At 38.9% G+C, this 20,890-nt stretch overlaps 1 long non-coding RNA gene across 1 annotated transcript in view; it reads right to left on the reverse strand.

Moving 5' to 3' along the window:
• Positions 1-6,086: 6,086 nt before the first annotated feature.
• LOC117070162 overlaps positions 6,087-20,890 on the reverse strand; it is a 75,433-nt gene continuing 60,629 nt past the window's right edge. Inside the window, exons 4-6 of the long non-coding RNA XR_004431811.1 lie at positions 13,940-14,259; positions 10,288-10,431; positions 6,087-6,147 (exon numbers count right to left, since the gene is read on the reverse strand). This is a non-coding gene — a long non-coding RNA (uncharacterized LOC117070162). The remainder of the gene's footprint in view (positions 6,148-10,287; positions 10,432-13,939; positions 14,260-20,890) is intronic.

Raw genomic sequence — 20,890 nt, forward strand, 5'->3', positions numbered from 1 at the left:
GAAACCCTGTCTCTACTAAAAAATACAAAAAACTAGCCGGGCGAGGTGGCGGGTGCCTGTAGTCCCAGCTACTCGGGAGGCTGAGGCAGGAGAATGGCGTAAAAACCTGGGAGGCGGAGCTTGCAGTGAGCTGAGATCTGGCCACTGCACTCCAGCCTGGGCGACAGAGCGAGACTCCGTCTCAAAAAAAAAAAAAAAAAAAAAATTACCAGGAATGCAAAGAAGCAGAAAAACATAAAGTATCATGATGAGAAAAACCAATCAATTAAAACCAGCCGAGAACTAACACAGATTTTAGAATTGGCAGACATAGACATTAAAACAATTATACTGTATTCCATATGTTCAGATGGTAAGTAGAAACATGGAAATATAAAAATGAACCAAATTTAAATTCTAAGAACAATTTTACAATGTCTAAGATAAAATATACACTGGCTGGGTATATTAGTCAGCGCAGTCTACTATAACAAATTGCCATAGACTGGGGGACTTAAACAACAGACATTTGTTTCTGACAGTTCTAGAGACTGAGAATCTGAGATATAGGAGCCAGAAGATTTGGTATCTGGTGAAGGATCTCTCTGTGGTTTGCAGACATCTATCGGCTTGCTGTATCCTCACATGGAGGAGAGACGAAGCTAACCCTCTGGTCTTTTCTTATAAGGGCACTAATCCCATCATGAGGACTCTACCTTTGTGACTTGAAACCTAATTACCTCCCAAAGGACCTACCTTTAAGTACCATCTCATTGGATTAGAAAGAACACATTAAAGGTTATGATTTCAACATACGATTTTGAGGGGAAGGAAAAATATTCAGCCCATAGCAGTGGGATTGACAGCAGATTAGATATCGTAGAGAAAACAATTAATGGATTTTAAGATATAGCAATAGAAACATTCCAGAATTAATTCACAGGGGTAAGCACTAGTGTCTGTTAGGAGGCAGAAAAGTCATAGGCCACAGTGTTTTGGTATATTCTGCAGGAAAGGCAGGGCAAGGCAGAGTCAACAGTTTAAGATTGGCCAGTTTGAATAATTCCAGCAGGCTTTGGGAAGTAGGGGTTACCCCAGGTTATCTGGTACCTGACCCTGGGCTAACATAAGGTAGGGCAACTATTGGCCCGATGTGTGAGAGTTAGAGGAAGAAGGTGGTCGTGGTATTGATTCTGGATTGCATAGTTTGTATATAAAAGGCAAGCTCACTGACAAGTTGTTTCACTTCTCTAGGAATCTGCTAGCCCTAGGAGGGACATTCTTTCCCCAGCCAGCAAGGACTCCTAAGGATGTCAAAACAACATAAAACATAGAAAATAAAAAACATGAATAATGCAGTTGGTCCTCTGAAATTTTGACAACAGATTAAGGAAGCTTTGGGGTGATGATTATAGAGACATTTAGAAAGCAGGACATTTGTTTCTTTAAACAGTATAGAAAATATTTTATCATGAAAATGGAAAGAAGGAATACAAGTGGGAGTACAAAGAATCTTTGTCGTTCATCCCATAACTAAGTTTCCCATTTTTATCGCATTACCCAGGAAAATAGAGCTGAAATTTTGGGGAGTCTCTAAAAATATTTTGATGGAGTTGTAAAACATGTTAGAAATATGCTAAGATCAAGGTGGCAGGTCCATCAGTTATGTTGTTGGAGGGTATGGACTCCTAATTTAATAAAGATTAGTGATATTTGTGTGTAATCCAAGGGAATGAACGGAAAAGGCTGGCGATGCAAGGCAACAGTTCACAATGGAGGAGTGTAGTCGGAGAAGACACTTCTCCTGTCCTTAAGGGTCAAGAAATTGACTTATATAAGGCAGGTACCTTCTGGGGAAAGCAATCATCTCTGTTATTTTTTAGAATGGCACTGTTAGTAGTAATCTACCAGATTTCTCTTTAGGCACGGGAGTGTAGTGTATATGCTTGGCAGAGTGCAAGTAGTATGCCAGGATCATGGACTGAGCAGACAGCAAGCTCAGAAACATAATGGAATGTCTAAGTTAAAGGAAGAAAAGCAAAAGTCTCCTATGTCCAGTTGGTGCCTTTCAAGAGACAGTTGACAGGTATCACAGAGGTGGAGATTTTACTGTTCAGGTGAAGTCATCTCTGGTGCAGGAAGTGAAGCCATCTGCACTGGTTGGGTTGTTGGTTGGGGCCATGTCATCTGATATTATGGCATCTCCAGCAGTGAGCTCCTGGGTCAGGGTGACACCATCTGAAATGTAGAGCTTGAGATACCCTTTCTCAAGTGGATACCCACTCAGGTTGAGGTGGGTCTCAGCATTTTCTGTGCTTGGTTGAAACAATGGCTTATTCCCAACTGTAAACAAATTAAGGCACTCAGAACATCTGTAATAAGACAAACAGTCAACAGATAGGGGTGCAGCTGCATTTCACATGGTTTTGGTTTTTGTTTATTGATGGAAGTTTAAGTTGAGATTCGTCTCATATCAGATGAGTGGCTATCTGGCCTATGGGACAATCTATTGTTAATGCATCCCAAGACAGCATGTACCTCAATCTGGCCTCTAGCCCTTATGGGATGGTGGTAAGAGCGAAAACTTATCAAGCCAGGTTAAGGCTTGGGGCAACATAAAGGCTCATTTGGTAGATCTATCGAACGGTAATTTGAAAAGGAGTTTATGAGGAGACCATGATATCTTTCAGATAAATTGGCTCTCTGGGACATATTAGGGATGTGAAAGTTCTATTGAATGCTTCCTCCAAGAACCCAGATCAAGTATTTTGAAAAATAAAATGTGTCTTGTTTATTATGAGTAATGTTTTTAACTCCAAAAAGGATAAAGTGTTGGGATAAGAACTTTTATTGTGGCCATAGTATATATGAAGACATGGTTTTGAGTTATATTTTGGTTATCTGTGAAGCAAGAAACTTCCAGATGTTTTTACCTGAATGGGACAATTTCTACACACTGGCCCAATAGTTTCTAATCAATGTGAAGATGAGACCTTTTGTTGCCACGGCATCCAGGGCTAAGATGACTGCTGAAGCTTGGCCAAGTCTGTTCCTTGGGTACTGTCCTTTACCAGGGATATCCTGGTTAAGGGATGAAAAACAGCAACATTTCACTGAGCTCTACCATGTAGGATGGTCAGCAGTGTCATCCACACTGCTAAATTCCCATTACTGTTCACTTGGGGAATCCCAAGGGCTTCCAGATAGCCAAGGGCTCTGTAAGAGGGGTGACCTCCTCCGGCACTCTGGCATGTGCCACAAGCCTGAGGATAGACAAAGCTACCCACTCCTGCAGGTAGAATATGCCAGGGGGCCTAAGTTTGGCTCTATCATGTCCTAGGGAAGCCTCAGTAGCTGTACTGAGCTCGTGGAGTGCAGTTTTCATTACCAAAAGCATGACGGGAAACTTGGAATACAGTCACAGGCTTAGAGATTGTGAAAGCCTCTGTTTCCAGGAGAGCCCAATAGGTAGGCAGCAGCTGTTGTTTTAATGGAATATTGCATGAAGTCACAAGGGGAAATTTTTTTGTATCAGAAACTCTGGGGCAAGTAAGGGTCATAAGTGGGCCAGAGATGCCAGGAGGCACAAAAAGAGAGAGGAGAGGGGAGGAGAAGGGGAAGAGGGAGAGGAAGAGGAGGAAGAGGAGGAGGAGGAGAAGAGGAGAAGAGGAGAGGAGAGGAGAGGGGAGGGGGAGGGGAGGGGAAGGGATGGGGGGAGGGGAGGGGAGAGGAGAGATCTGTAGACAGTATATTTTGAAGAACACATGTTTTAAGTTAATTTTTTTTTCCTTTAAAGATCACGATTTTTTTTTTATTATTCCTTAGAAATCTTCAAGGCCACAAAGATTTCTCTCTCTCTCTCTCTTTCCCTCTCCTTTTCTCAGATTGGAAAACGAATACTTGCAAAACAAAGGACTTGTTTCTAGACTGTATGAAGAATTTTCAATCTTCATAAGAATATAACTCATTAAAAAAGTACAAAAGAGTTTAACAAATACTTCAAAGGAAGTAAAATAAACCTATAAATATATTTGATTAGTCATTAGGGAAATGATATTTAAATCACAATAAAATACCATTTAATACCTATTCAAATGCCTGAAATGAGGTGAGGCAGGGAGAAGGTGGGGAAACTGACCATACAATGTGTCTGTGAGGATGTGGAGGAACTGGAATTCTCATATATTCCTGGTGGGAATATAAAATGGTGCAATTACTTTGAAAAACAGTTTGGCATTCTCTTAAAAATTTAAATATTTCATACCATGTGATACACCCATTCCACTTCTAGGTATTTACCCAAAAGAAATAAAGGTATATACTCATAAAAGGACTTGCACACAAATGTTCATAGCAGCTTTATTTGTAATAGTCCAAACCTGGAAACAACCCAAATGCCTATCAATATGGGATTGAATTAATACATTTCAATGTATCCATAAAATGGACTAGTACTGAGCAATAAAAAAATAAACGATTGACACATGCAAAAACATAGCTAAATCTCAAATTGTACTGAGTGAACAGAGAAAGAGCATACACATCGAATGATTTTATTTATATACAGTTCTAAAAAATTCGAATTAACTGATAGTGACAGAAAGCAAATCAGTGATTGCTTGAGGATTGGGGATTGGGGATTGGAAGGGGGTGGGGACTGGGGAGAAAGTTCAAAGGAGTGCAAGTAAATCTTGGTGGTAGTGAATAGATTTACTATCCTGATTGTGGTGATGATTTCATGGGTGTATGTGTGTGTCAAAATGTATCAAAATGTGCACTTTAAACTTCAGTAAAGCAGTTTTTTAAATGGCAATTTAGGAGAGATATGTGGAACAATTATTATATTGAAGACCTAATAAAATCCAAAGCTTAAAAATCAGACTTCCTTAATCAAAAGAGTGGAGAGAGTGTCACTTTTATTTTTATTTTAATTAATTATTATTATTTTTTTGAGATGGAGTTTCACTCTGTCACCCAGGCTGGAGTGCAGTGGCAATCTTGGCTCACTGCAAACTCCACTTACCAGGTTCACATCATTCTGCCTCAGCCTCCCGAGTAGCTGGGACTACAGGTGCCTGCCACCACACCCGGCTAACTTTTTTTCTTGTTTTTTGTTTTTTTAGTAGAGACCGGGTTTCAGCATGTTAGCCAGGATGGGCTCCATCTCCTAACCTCGTGATCCATCCACCTTGGCTTCTCAAAGTGCTGGGATTACAGGTGTGAGCCCCCGCACCTGGTCCACTTAAATATTTTTAAAGTCAGGAAGAAAATGTATTGCTTTTGATAGGTAGGTAGATGGATTGACAGATGATAAGTGATAGATTGACAGATGATAAGTGATAGATGAATAGATGATAGATGATAGAGATGGATGGATGGATAGGTAGATAGATTAATTGATAGGGATACACAGATGATAGCTGATAGATGAATAGATGATAGATACATGATAGATAGATATAGACAGATATAGATAGATAGATAGATAGATAGATAGATAGATAATATATAGATAGATTGACAGGGATAGACAGATAGATTGATTGATTGATTGATTGACGGGATAGATAGACAGGAAACCGCATAGTTAAAACAAACGAGATATCCTTCCTCTCAACAATTTAGCTATCACAATAAACTCCATAATATAGGAGGATCCTCATTTTACAGTGTGGGAAAAGTCAGGTAGAGGAGTGTCAATGCCTGGGGCTGTAACGACCCAGGAAGTCAATATCTGAGCCCCTTTGCATTATGTCTCCTGTCTGTGATATAGCTGGAAAGGGCTGGAAGGGCTGAGAAGAAATCCCTCCTCTCCCATCCCTTATGGCCAGAGCTTTGTCACTCTCAGAAGACACTTAACAGCAGACTCATATTTCTCATTTAACCCCTGTACAGATTTAACCATGGCTACCCAGGATCGTAACATGAATTTGTTGAAAGTTCAGAATGTTCTCAGCATATGATACAGCAACTCTGCAGGGAGATTTTAGTTCATTTTGTGGCACTTCTGCTGCTCTAACAAGATATACAATAGCACTGAACTACTCATCGGATGATTTCCAGGAACAAAGCACTTTGCAGATCTATTAGGAAGACACAGGGTCAATGCCTAATGCTTCTTCTGCACTCCAGTATTTGAACCTTGCAGTTTTCCATTCTGGCCAGGCTCTAAGGGAAAGAATAAGGCTTTTAGTTTGGGAAATCAGTACGAAGAAACAGTTATAAAATTTCTTAATGGGAGATAGTGTTTCTCCTATTAGGCCCCCAAAACTTTTACCACTGAACATCACTCTTGGCTTCAAAGAGCAAGACTGAAATAATTATTTGGTGCTTCTTTTTTAAAGTTAAAGATTCAACCAAGAAAAAAAAAGTTGGAGAACAGAAGGAAACCCTCCAATAATTTACACTGTGTAATACTAATGTCTCCCTAGGAAAAAATAAGCAAAAGTTTGAGTTAATTGTATTAGTTTGGTGTGTCTGAATAGTTATGTAAATCTAAAAAATGATCAGACTGCTCAAGAATTTTTGTTTCTTAGTTTTTCTACCGTTGCCTGCCCCACCCCAACGAGACCCTGGGATGTTATGCATGCCTAAAGTAATAGAGAAAGGGGAGTCTAACATGCAATTCTGGAGGATTTCTGTGTGCAACAATAAAGAATTAGTATTATATCTGATTTCTTTTTTTTGAGACAGAATCTTGCTCTGTTACCCAGGCTGGATCTCAGCGGCACGATCTCAGCTCACTGTAACCTCTGCCTCCTGGGTTCAAGCAATTCTCCTGCTTCGGCTTCCTGAGTAGCTGGGATTACACGCACGTGCCACCACGCCTGGCAAATTCTTGCATTTTTTAGCAGAGACGGGGTTTCACCATGTTGGTTAGGCTGGTCTCAAACTCCTGACCTTGTGATCTGCCCACCTCGGCCTCCCAAAGTGTTGGGATTACAGGTGTGAGCCACTGCGCTAGACCTGTATTTGATTTTTTATGAGTAGGATAGCACTTACATTATCAAGTAGCTAAAAATACCACAAATTTGACTATGACACTCCTACTATTCTTAAATTATCAAGTTAAACATCAGACAGAGAAAAATATTACCAACCATTTATAAGAGAGTTTTGGAGACATCTAATATTCTATGAGTTGTATGGAGGTGGGGACTAGGAGGATGTTTTCACATATAAATGGATTATGCACTTATCCAATTCACCTTTTGATTAGTAAATCTTTCTATAGTAACTGAGGTCTTTTGTCTTATCAATGGGGCTTCAAATTCATTGTCCACCTCAGGTTGTAGCACATGAGGAACTTTCTCAGGGATTCTAGTAAGTTCTGTGATTATATCATGAAAATCTATAAATATAGCCCATATATGCTTGACTCTAGTTTTTTTTTTTTTTTTTTTTTAAGAGGAGGAGCTACCATTATCTATGATTTTATCTAAATCTTCTGGAATATTTATGTGTTCATTATCTTGCACCATTACTATAGTCCCTAGGGTTCAAAAACATGCACTTGGTTATAAATGATTAAACTAATATGGTACGTTCTATAATTTAGGATTTCATTTAATTCTCACAATAACTCTGTGTGGTAAGTACTATTATTGCTTTTTTTTTTTTTACAGATAAATCTGAGGCATTGACAAGATAAGTAAATTTAATCAAAGCTAGTTGATGCTAGAATTATGGTGTGAATTCAGAAATTATTATTTTAATAGCCGGCATGCTTAATCACTACACTATGTTTCAGAGATAGTCATTCTCTACTGTTTTGTAAGATTTACAGAAAGGTTATACACTGATCCTATATATCATCATGAAAAAATCTTTACGGTAAATAATTAAAACTAATTCAAGAATTGGTTCCACCACTAAATGTATTAATTTTTAGGCATAAATCTATCGTGTTTTTGAAAAAATCCATATACATAATATAATAATTATTACCTTATGATTTTATTTAGAACTGAAATAACTGTTAATTATAATATTTTATTTAAAAATTAAAATAAATTTTAATTTATTTCTAAGGAACACTGTAGGAGAGACTTTATGCTGGTTTGACCTTCCTTGGGCTTTAAATTTCAGTCGAACTTTAAATAGAGCAAATTTAAATATAACTCTGTCTCTGACTAACAGACACAGAAAAAAAAAGGAGTCATTGGATATAGCAACTTTGTTGATAAAGATGTTGCTATATCAATAAAAAAGACTGTCTTTGTCTCCAGGCCTCACCTTTGCTTGTTACACAATGATATCCTACCGCTGGTGGGAATGATAAAAACCAGCAATGCTGTGTCTGTGGTTCAACAGCTCCTAAAGCTGTTTACTTGAAGTAACAATACTTTCCACTGTGCATTGTGAGTGAAGAACTGAAATGAATGTACTACCATTGCATTTAATTGGAAGATTTAGCCAGGCAGGCAAGAAAATCCCCTAACCAGAATAGCGACATGTGGGCTAGTAGTGTTCTAGCCACTAGTAATTGTTTAATGGTACAGAGAATCCCGGTGAAAAGCCCATGAGATATTCTTACTATTAGTGTAAACTGAATTCAAAGCTTTGGTTTGCTTGCTTGGGTATTATGTGCACTTATGAGATTAGATTAATAATAGCCCAAACGGGTTCTGTTATGGCAAGTACAATCTTAATGTCTCATGGCTTTAACCATATTATTTCAGCAAGTCCTAGGTCTTAAATGAACCTCATTATTACAATCTAAGTGACTTTGAATGAATTCAATCTCATAACAGAAAAATGTCTAAACCTCCCCTTCCATTCTCCCATTTTTCTATGGTTCTATAACCCTAGCCCCATATTCAGAACTTTGAGAGATCTTGTAAACTATACTTCACTGTAAAGACCTTGGCTCACTCAATTTTCAGTATGTTCACAGCCCTCTTCATTCATATAGACTCTTTTCCATCTTTGTCCACAGGTATTGACTTGTGTTAAGCCCAGTCATCTTTCTCTGGATGGAGATTAGAAGTCTGCTGCAGGCATCTGGGATGTCAGACCTTGGCTCTCCAGTTGCTTCAATTACGATGGTCATATTTATTTACCTTGGATGCTGTAAATGGTTAAGAGACTCACCTGCCTCTTATATCAAATTGTAACTCAACTTACCTGAATAATTGGTGACTTCGTGTTTGTCATTAAATGCTTTCTTAACTTCTCTTACCCTTCTCATTTATCCCTATTTGTTAAGATCATCTTATGAAGGTTTGCAGCCCTAACACTTAGGAGTCCCATTAGATCTTTTCCTTCATGCCCTGCGCTTTAGGACCAACCCAGCCAATCACAGGTCCCACCTAGTGCTCATTCACATCTCTCACTGCCTTTTTATGCCTATGGTGTTCACTTCACTTCAAACCCATGCCACTGTATGTCTATTTAACTGCTCATTTCTGGAATGGCCCTGCAAACTCATCTCCTTTCTCCTCGTTGGATGGACTCGTGCATGGCTGCTAGTCCAAAGTGTCTTAAGACAAACAAACAAACAAACAAAAATCCAACTAGTGATTTAATACATTCAGGTTTCAGAGCATGTTCTTACACTATTTTTATAATGCACGTTTTCCCACCTGAATGTGTATTCAGGAGATTCAGAATGTCCCAAGTGGAGAAGGCTTGTTTGGGAAGCCAAAGGTAGCGTATGGACGGTAACTGGGGGCCTGTGAGTGTATTGCCTCTTCCAGTTCTACCATATGGCCACCTCCATCTCATAATTTCCCTTCTCAGAAAAGGTACAGCTTCATTACGATGGCAATATATACATAAGATGTCATTAAAGAGCCTATGTAAGTCACAGCTAAAAATATGTATGGGAAAAAATAAAGTTCAAAATGATTGTCCAACAACCATGAACTGTTCAAATAAGTTATGTTGCATCACTGAATCATATATGTTATGCTTTCAAAGATAATTTATTGCCATAAAGAAATGCTTATGATACAATGTCTCAAGAAAGATGTAATTGTAGTAGTTATATTAGTTCTGAGCCTTCATTGAATGCTTAGCTGTTTACCTAATTTCCTTTTTTAAATGTTTACTGCAAAAGCAAGATACAAAACTGTTCAAACTGGGAATTTTTTGACTTGTCTGCATTTTTTCTAAGTTTAGTAAATGAGTACTGTATTAGTTTATTAGTCAGAAAATATTATTTCAAAAAGCTAAATATTAATTCAAGCCCAAACACAATGAGGCATTTCATTTATATCTTGTCATAGAAATCTTGTGAGTGCCCTTAAAGGATCATTAAACACACCTTTTCATTATCGTTTGTACACTTCACTGGAATATATGTACCCCTTACTAAAATGTAAGTTTCTTGGGGGAAGAGTCATGTTTATGTTTCAATACACTGCTCCACACAATAGGCCTTCACAGAATGTCCATAGACACAAATTATCTGTGCTCATCCTGATAGGAAAAGCCTGTTTTCTAAATTTTCTACAATCACATAGGGAGCAAGAAAAAAACTATTTTAAAAGTAATTTTGATTGTTTCTAGTGAAAAATATCAAGAGGAAAACAGTCAAATAAGCAAAATGTGCCCAGAAGCTGAGCCCTCTTATTAACAATGTGTATATTAATTTATATGAAATAATACATGTGCATAACTTAAAAACTCAGAATATCCAAAGTAAAAAGTAACATCCTTTTTTCATAACAACCCCCACCAGACTCTAACTGCAACTAGCATACATAATTTCTTATGATTTATTCCAGAGGCCCTAAACATTCATGAATGTATTAGATTATGCAAAACACATGGAGATATACAAAGATTTGTTTATATTATTTATAATAGTAGAAATAAATATATATGAAAAATTTGTGTCTATATGAAAAATATGTGTGTACATATCTAAATATATATATACTTAATGAAAAATATTATGTACACATCAGAAAACAATCCTGTTGTGCTTGTTTTTTTTTAACTTAACATATCTAGCAATCTTTCTTTTCAGAAAAGTGCATCATTGTGCACTTTATTTTTTTATTTAATGTATCTAGCAATCTTTCTATTCAGTGGACTTTATTATAACATAACACCCATTTATTGGCAGATACTTTGGTTATTGCCAAAATTATTTTTAATGCTTTTGTAAAATATATATATATACAATTCATATATGTGTGCCTTATATACATAAAGTGGATATGTATATAATACATATAACACATATTTAAATTATATATGAAAGTTAAATATATGTATATGTATGTATATGCACACCTGTGTATTTCTGTTGTGTACCTTACAGCACTCCTAGTAGAGGACTCTTTAAATATGGAAATGCATTAGTAAATTGCTACTCAGAAAGTTTATAGGAAGTGGCAGCCTGGCTCCACCCACTTCAGCACTGGGGAGAAACCAACCTTAGCATTCGTTTCATCAGAGAGATAAAAAATGGTAACCTGCTGTTATTTTAATTTGCAATTTAAAAAATTCTGAATAAAACTGAGAATCGAAATATATTTATTGGCCATTTGTATTTACTTCTTTGTAAATTGCTAGTTTTCTATCTTTTTTATTGATTTGTTTGAGCTTTTATTAGTTAAAATAATAGACCTTTGTGAAAAGATGAATCATTTTTTCCCTAGATTGACTCTCCTTAGACTTCTAAACATTACAGTGTGTACTTGTTATCCAGAATATTTTTAGTCACACATATCTAGCATTTTCTAGTATGTGAATTTTGTGTTTATTAGGAAGATCTACTCATCCCCAGATGATTAAAAACAACTCATTATTTTTTTTTCTAAATGGTTTATAGGTTGGTTGATTGATCCGGATTTTTATTTTACTTTGTTTTTCTATATAATTAGTCACTTTCCTCTCTCCCCTCCTGTATCTCCTTCTAAGAGCCACACTTGAGAGATGAATTTTCGGTAGCCTGAAAATTTGATGCAACCTCAATGACTAGAACGAGTACCTGCCCTTTCCTCTTGTTAAATGTCTATTTTCAAGATTGGCTTCTCAGGGACCTACTTGACTCTAGTAGGAGGTACAGTGTGGGCCCCTGGAAACTTTGTACCAGCGATAGCACTGATTGTTTACTTTCCTCTTCATTTTCACTTCTATTAACTCAAGTGGCAAAAGACTTTTGGCTTCTCCCCTGATTGTGCAAAAGGCTGGGAGGAACCGCATGTGGGTCTCTCCACACTACAGGCCTCTCTGCCCACCTTAGCTGACCCTAAGGCTTTGCAGCACCTCCCCCCTCGGCGCTTCGTGTAATATCTCCCACCATCTTTACTTACTGATGTGGAATGATTGGAAGCTTCTGGCCACCAGCCCTTTCCACAGTTTGAGTACTGCTGATGTAGTTTTGCCATTGCTTGTTTGTTTTCATTATTCTCTTGTAGGGATGTCAGGGGGTGGGAGTGGGAAGCATTTGAGATCTGGCTTTACTCCTCTATCTTAAATAACAGGAAGTTCAAACTATTGTAATCATTTTTAAATCATCCACTGCCATGGGAAAATGGCTAAAATAAATAGCCCACAGCAATCACTTCTATAAAGAAAACTGTGTCTCTTGAGAAAAGATATTAAAATCCAAGGAAAATTTCAAAAGGAAATTTCAATCAATGTTATTAATTGGTCCATACTAACATAGAACTATTTCTTATTCAAATCTTCTTTGGAAGTAACAATCCTCATCAAATTCTTCAAAAAATATCTAAACCTGAAAGTATATAACATGAATTCTTTTTGTTCCTGCTTTCCATCACCACAGAATCTGGCAGAAACAACATAAAAAAGTTATGAACCAAGAATACTAACATAGCAATGGAATACATGAATTTCTTTTCCCATGGCAGTTCAACAGCTGTTCTATGGGGATCAAATACCTCTACCATTAAACAATACAGGAAATTAATAATTTCAAGCACAACTTAGATCACTGCTTTACTTATGAGTTTTTAGGCCCCAATCAGATTTTAAGTGTATGTGAGCAGGTTTCAAATAAATGTTAAACAATTGTATTGCTCTAGGAACAATTTGACAACATTACATATGTAAGCATTAACACTTTTGTATTAAAGTCAGATTCAAATGACCATCATTGGAAGTCTATTCTTTACCTGCTTTTCAAAATTCTTGATTTCTCTTCCTATTTAGAACAGTTGCATTTTCACAAAGCAGTTTGATTGTGTGTGTGTGTGTGTGTGTGTGTGTGTGCTTTTAACAGTGTTTAGTTTCTGACTCCATATAAGCTTCATGTTTCTCACTTATACAAGGCCTGTGGAAGATGCCCTCCAGGACAAATTTTCTTCTGTACCTTCAAAGATGAAAGACTTCTACCAAAGGGGTACAATTTGCCTCAAGCTTTCAAAAATGTGATATTCAAGTTCATTACTTGTGCTCCATTCCAGTCAACTGGAGTCAAATCCACATAGCAGAATCACCACCTGAGACCTTGTCTGCCATTTAGAAAATGACTTCCCAAACCACAGAGGGTTAATTTGGAGCCCACCTCTCCATACATGGATTTGTTTTTCTCTCTAAAGAGTCCAAGCCAGTGATAACCACGGCAATATCTTGTCGGACACTGATATTTCTGCTGTCAAAAAAACAAAAACAAAAATAAAAATGGATAACTTTTTTTTTTTCCCTAAACCTCCCATACAAGGTCTCAAACTACTGCCCTGGGCCTATGGATTCCTCTCAAGTTACCAGATTGCACAATGTACTATCACAGAAATGTCATATTAGAGCCCTGTTCCAGTCGCATCCAATAAGTAATCTGGCATGAAGAAAAGTTAACTGAATTAGTGGCCAGTTGGGACACTTTGTGACCTACTCTTTAGGAACCAAGTCCTCTGAACTTTTCCATTCCGCTTTGCCTTCATACTTTAATAGGGACCGAATCTCCATTAACAATTGAACGGCGACAATAAGTGCCATCAGGAAAAGGAAATTCAATTTTCGTGGGGGATGACAGCCTTACCTTTTCGCGCTTAATTGGCCGTATTGTCTCCAAAAGTTAATTGGTTACTTAGTCCAGGTAGTTAGTAAAATGTTTAGCTGCGTCAAAAAGCTCAGGCTCCCACTGTTAATGGGGCATGAAATGGAATGTTTGATACTGCAAATAAAATCAGTGATATTCAAGGATGTTATGGTAGGTAATGCGTTGAAACTGCCATTTAATGGGTCCTGGAAGATTAGGGTAGTGTCAGCCGGAACCGCCCGGTCTCTTTTCTGACATTGTTAGTTGCCTCTTCATTTACTTAACGGCTGTCTGCACTGATTACATAGGCATAAAACTCCCTACAAAAAAACAACAGAGACACGCTCTATTAGCAGTCCAATTAGAACTATTTGCATATTACAGTTCATTTCTGCTTAAGTGAATCCCTAATACAACTTTAGGAAAAAAAAAAAAATTCTATTGTGTCATTTGAAAGAAAGAGGAAAGAAAAGCCTTAAAGGTGATCTCTCCTCCTTTCTTTTTCTCACTTCATTTCTCTCTCTCTCTCTCACTCACTCTCTCTCTCTCCCTCATTTCAGATATTATCTACTTTGAGTTGAAAAACAGAAAATAACAACTTCGAACTTGAGACGATGTTGTTGAGATTTGTGAAGACTAGAGCACTCTTGTGATAATTCAGTCCTTCTGCAAAAATCCAGACCAGTGTCACACATGACTGTTATGCTTCACTTAGAGGTGTCTACTTTTGAGATATGTTTACAGTTTGTTTTAGATCCACTTTGCTTTGAATTTTCCAGCAAAGATGTTCATCTCTGTAACAACATCCCAGGCAGGGCAGAGTCCTTTTTGTGGTGTCCCTTACCTACACAATTACAGAGAGCAGAAAATGCGGTTCTGTATCTGTCTCTGTGCCACTAAAGGTTCTGACTACGTACACCTGGTGGATTGTCAACTGCATGTAATATCAACACGTGTGAAATCAATTCCTTTCACATAGGTAAGGATGGTGACAAGTAGGGTTAAACACAAAACTGGAGACTTCACTTTACCAGACATTTCTCTGATTTTCCAAATCTTAGTCCTTAGAAATGTCATCATTTGATGGCTACTTATAAAGGCATTAGGGATACTTTATTTGCATTATTATTAATATTAATAATGATGATTATATAGCAATCAGAGGGTTTTTATTGAAGTTGGAAAGGAATCTTTCTGTAGCATAGGCCCTGATAAATACTACTGAATTAAAAGCAGCACACTTGCTTAAACTGATGCTTGAAGTATATAGAGAGTGTTCTAAGATAGCAAGCACAGTTTGCAACGAATGTTTTCAAGATGCTCCATGGACATTCACATAATTCCCCAATCTCACTGAGTCCTGTGAGTTTATGGAGACTGGGAGAGTATAGGAATAATTATTAAATGGGAAAAGAGAGTGTTGGAAAGGAGAAATGGCTCAACTGCACTGAGTCTCTAGTAGGTACTGCAGGTGACAGGAAGAGGATGATGATGGCCCACTGGATACCACTGAGAGTTTCAGTGAATGGTCAGGCAGGAGGGTAGCCTGGACTGTAGGAGAATGAGGATGCCAGTGTAGGAAGTTTCAAAGCACTTGGCGTCTCCTGGCAGTCACTATGGCTGACTGCAATGGTTATAATGATAGTTTTTCAATCTAATGTTGAACATTTTATTTGGGATGCACATACAACTCCTTCAATTAAAAAAAAAATACAGAAAGCGCAAGACCGGAAATCACCCTCAAAAACATCTGGACTGGACAGCAGAAGAGTAAGAAGCGTGAGAGGGAAGGGAGTTTGTTATTTTGGGGATTATCGTGGTGTCAGCAATTCATGTTGCTGGCAAGTTTCCCTTTAGACAAAGTCCTGGCTTCCACCCTGAGCTTAGAGCCATGCCCTCGAATTTTCTCAGGCCTGGGACCAGTGAAGACCCCTATGTCTGATGAATGTTCCTTTTGCCCTGAATGGACTCTAAGATGAAGTATGCCAATGGGGATGCATTGCAGCCATTTGATTGGTCCTGGGAGTAGTTACCTAGAAGAGCCATGCAACACGTTTGATGTTCACACACTTACACTAATACCCACAGAGTTTTTCCAACACTCACATCACCCACTTCTCTTTTGTCCGGCAAACCTAATTTCACAGGTCAGCCCACCCTCCACAATTCTCTGAATTTGCAAGTCACTGGAGGAGTTCAGGTGTTGACCATGACAAATGGGAGTAGAGAGATGGAGATTATTAAAAGTGACAAATAAACTATTCAAGACATACGAACAATTCCTAACTGGCCCTTTTTCTTGTTCATCTCTAAGCCACCATTTTAAGTGTAACAAGTACACAATTGTAAGGAAAAAGCAGAGAGGAAAGAGAGCAACAACAATAGCAGCTACCCAACCCCAAAGCAGTGTAAACAAACCAAACAAAAAAGCCTATCAGAGGGGAAGGCAGAATCCTCGATGTGTCATTTTCAATTCTTTTCACCACAGGAGCAGAGGCACAGTGTGAAACCTGCTGGCTCTGGCATTGTTTGGTCGCCCCGGTGGGTCCTCTGTGCCCTGCCTCCTGCTTTCATCCAGCTCTCATTAACACTACCACCAGATGAGCACCGTCAGAGGCAGAGGCGGACACGCCGGCCCATTGCCTGGGTGCAGCGGCCCTGCCAAGGGTGGCAAGGCAGTGAGTGCCAGGGAGAGTGAGCCAGATAACTTCGAGACACATACTTTTGCCCCTGAAAGCAGTCGTTGCACCCCGCCAGGAAAACAGCTCTCCGGAAAAGCACTGCCTGCTAGTAAAATGGACTAAATCAGTAAACAGTGATTAAGGCTCTGGCTCTACGACTGTTGTTGCCACCTCAGACACATGCTTCTCCTCCCTACACACACGCACACACAGAAAAAAAGAAAAAAAAAAAAAAAAAAAAAAGGAAAAGAAACACCAAGCAATAGAGCCAAACTTGAGATCCAGAGGGAGTTGGCTGAAGAGTTAAGGAGAGAGAACAATTCATGTTCCTTGAAGGGGAGATGCTGTCTTCCTGAAAAATGAAATGAATATTTCTGGATATTCATTTCTCTCACTTTTTTTTTCTGGACTTGTATTTAGAATTGGCTTTCTAAATAAAACATCAAGCAATGAATGTAAGCAGTTGGTTGTTCAATTCAACATCTATTCCTTATTTGTCTGATTCAGCAATGTGCAGAACATAATCTAAACCCTCCAATAGGTGGGATAAACAGAAGCAGCATAACATGTCTTGATGTGTGTTGTTTAGTAGAAACATGTCACGTCATCAATTTGCTTTCTTGAGTCAGCAGAATAAATCCTACATACACAAGTATACATACATATGTACCCTTTGATCTTCCTATGTATAGATATAGACAGATGTCATATGTAAATACAATTACATAATTTCATGCTTTTAATTTTTTTATATAATGCTATAACCATAATAATTTGAAATATGTTGTAGCTTTCACCATGAAAATGTGTTTACATGGAGCATAGGCATTGTGCCTGTGCTTCGAACCCAGCAGAGAAGGTTGACTGGAACTCTAGAATACAGGAGTATAATTCAAAAAGACCCTGACAACTTGGAGAAATGGTCAGAAACAAGTAGAATGAGGTCTTCTGAGTGCAGGGTCACACAACAGAGAAGGAAAAAGACCAATGAACTCCACAAATGGGAATCTAGGGCTGGCAGCAACTCCCAGGCTGACTGTGAATCAGAAGTATGGACTGTGTAGACTAGCGGACTCCTGAGCAGCCGCTGCACCCTGTCAGGCCCTGATACGAAACTGCATGTAGCCTTAGGCCACCCAACTCAATCCTGGTTCAAAATGGAATGATTCAAAGTGAATGGAGAGGAGTCCAAGCAGGACATTTTAATCAAAAGGAAAAAAGGCCAACCCTCAAAGACTTAATGTCCACACATATACAGATGATAGTCCTCAAAGGAACTTGCCAAATATTGTATGGATTATTTCTCAAACATCTCTAAAAACAGCAGCTAGTAAAAAACAACTCAATTTATTGTTGGAGAAACTCAAAATCTGTGCCCCCACCAAATCTCCTGGTGAAATGTGATCCCCTGTGTTGGAGGTGGGGCCTGAGGGAAGTGTTTGGATCATGGGGGCGGATCTCTCATGAATGGCTTAAGGAGCCAGCCTCTTGATGAGGAGTGAGTTCACGGGAGATCTGGTCGTTCAAAAGTGTGTGATATCTACCCCCTTCACTCATGCTCCTGGTCTGGCCATGTGAGATGACTGTTCCTCGTTTCGAAACCCTCCTGCCATGGCTGTAAGTTTCCTGAGGCTTCACCAGAGACTAAGTGGATGCCAGAGCCATGCTTCCTGTATAGCCTGGAGAACTGTGAGCCAATTAAATATCTTTCCTTTATAAATTACGCAGCTTCGGGTATTTTTTATAGCAATGAAGAATGGCCTAACACAGGGGCACAGGTCATCTTCACCAAGTGTGGTCCCTGCAGCAATGCTGATCAGTGTTCATAGATGACACTGGGTGCTAGAAACAAGACACGGCAAAGGGAAGAGGAAATAAAGACTTGGGGAAAAGCCCAAGATGAAGAAGAAAGAGAAAAGGAAGAGTGTAAGCGCAGTTATGGATATACAACCACGTGGGCAGTAGAGGCAAAAATTAATCCATGGACCCTGATTTTTTTTTCAAATGCAGAATATAATAATAACAGTAGAAATGACAGTAATAAGTAATATTCACAGAGGTATCAAAATCTTTGTTGGCCATTAAGAATCTCTTCTTTGGTCAACTCCAATACAGGGGATTAGATCTCAACAGGAGATTTGGCGGTGGCACAGATTTTGACAGTTTCTCCAACGATAAATTGAGTTGCTTTTCACTAGCTGCTGTTTTTAGGAAACTGAGCCCTATAAAGGTGTTTAACTTATTTTGTTTGCCAGCCCACTATCTCCAGGGATTTTGACTAGCATTTAATTGTTTCCCTCTTAACAACAAATGTATTAAGGAAATTCTGTAAACGTAGGCAAGTCATTAACCCATTATAAGGTTATTTCTCAGTCTAAATTGTGTTTGCATTTGTTTATGGGAGTGGTGGTAACAGCATTCAAAGTTATTGAAGTGTCTTGAGGTAGTGATTCTGGTTAATGTTTGACAGTGGTCATCGTGGTGAGCCTTTGTGTGAGTGTGTCTGTGAAGGACTGGCTACTTAACTTGCAGGGCCCAGTGAAAAATTAAAATGTGGGACTTCGACAAGGACCCAGACATCCCCTACCCAAGGACTGAACTCTAACACAGGGAGAGCAGCCAACCCTCACTCCCAATAGATTGCAACTTCCCTTTCAGGATGTGCTAGGTATCTGAATTGGCACCTGCCAATTGGCATTCTGAATGCACCCTAATGCTGCAGGAGCTGGGCAGGGCTGGTATCCACCTTCCCCTGCCCCAAGACAGCACAGCACACACCTATCCTGATCTTCCCCAAGCCTGCTCCTAGGACTTGCAGGTGGCCAAGGACTATACTGAATAGAAACTTGCTCTAGTTGCATATCCATGAAAACCACTGTGTGTGCCTCAAAAATAACAATAACCTCTCTAGGGAATTTTTAAAAATATTTTCACATTTAATTAATATAAACATGCAAGATTGTCCCAAACAAATGCTATTTTGAAAGTTATCCCCCTTATGAGGCCATGAACAATTTCCAACAACACAGAATAATTCATGGCTGCCCTTCTAATTTTTATTTGTTTATTTATTGTTTTTTAGAAATGTGGTCTCACTATGTTGACCAACCCGGAATGCTGTCGTTATTCACGGACACAATCATAGAACTCACAGCCTCAAAAATCTTGTGCTCAATTGATTATCCTGCCTCAGCCTCCCTAGTAGCTGGTGCTACTGTGCCAAGCTAATTCATAGCTCTCCCTTTTTTTTTTTTTTTTTTTTTTTTTTGAGATGGAGTCTTGCTCTGTCGCCCGGGCTGGAGTGCAGTGGCTGGATCTCAGCTCACTGCAAGCTCCGCCTCCCGGGTTCACGCCATTCTCCTGCCTCAGCCTCCCGAGTAGCTGGGACTACAGGCGCCCGCCACCACGCCCAGCTAGATTTTTTGTATTTTTAGTAGAGACGGGGTTTCACTGTGTTAGCCAGGATGGTCTCTATCTCCTGACCTCGTGATCCGCCCGTCTCGGCCTCCCAAAGTGCTGGGATTACAGGCTTGAGCCACCGTGCCCGGCCTCTCTTTTTATCCAAATCTGGGAACTAGTTTATACTCTCATCACTGAGAGTCATCACTTTCCCTTACATCCAATTACAGTATCGATTGATCTATCTGTTTTTTGTTGTTGTTGTTGTTATTTTTTATTTTATTTATTTATTTATTTATTTATTTTGAGCCGGAGTCTCGCTCTGTCACCCAGGCTGGAGTACAGTGGCGCGATCTTAGCTCTTTGCAAACTCCACCTTCAGGGTTCATGCCATTCTCCTGCTCAGCCTCCTGAGTAGCTGGGACTACAGGCACCTGCCACTACGTCTGGCTAATTTTTTGTATTTTTAGTAGAGACGGAGTTTCACTGTGTTAACCAGGATGATCTTGATCTCCTGACCTCGTGATCCGCCTGCCTCCGCCTCCCGAAGTGCTGGGATTATAGGCATGAGCCACCGCACCCAGACACTATCTGTTATTTTATATATTATATTATATAGTATTATATATATACAAATAAGCACATATGTGTGTATATTTTTTCCAGTAAGAGAAGTAAATTTATGTCAATGCTAAGTTCTAATTTCCCACAAACTCCCTGTCAAGGAAGTGGCGTTTTCATTAGTCTTTATATTCATAGACAAACCCAATACACAGCTATTATTAGGGAAAATGTGTCCCATTATGAATCTGTTTGAGAAATGACAAATAATGTTGAAACTATCCTAAGGTGGTAATTTGATGGAATAAAA

Source organism: Trachypithecus francoisi, unplaced genomic scaffold, assembly GCF_009764315.1.
Source record: "Trachypithecus francoisi isolate TF-2019V2 unplaced genomic scaffold, Tfra_2.0 Lachesis_group3, whole genome shotgun sequence".
NCBI classification, from domain to species: Eukaryota; Metazoa; Chordata; class Mammalia; order Primates; family Cercopithecidae; genus Trachypithecus; species Trachypithecus francoisi.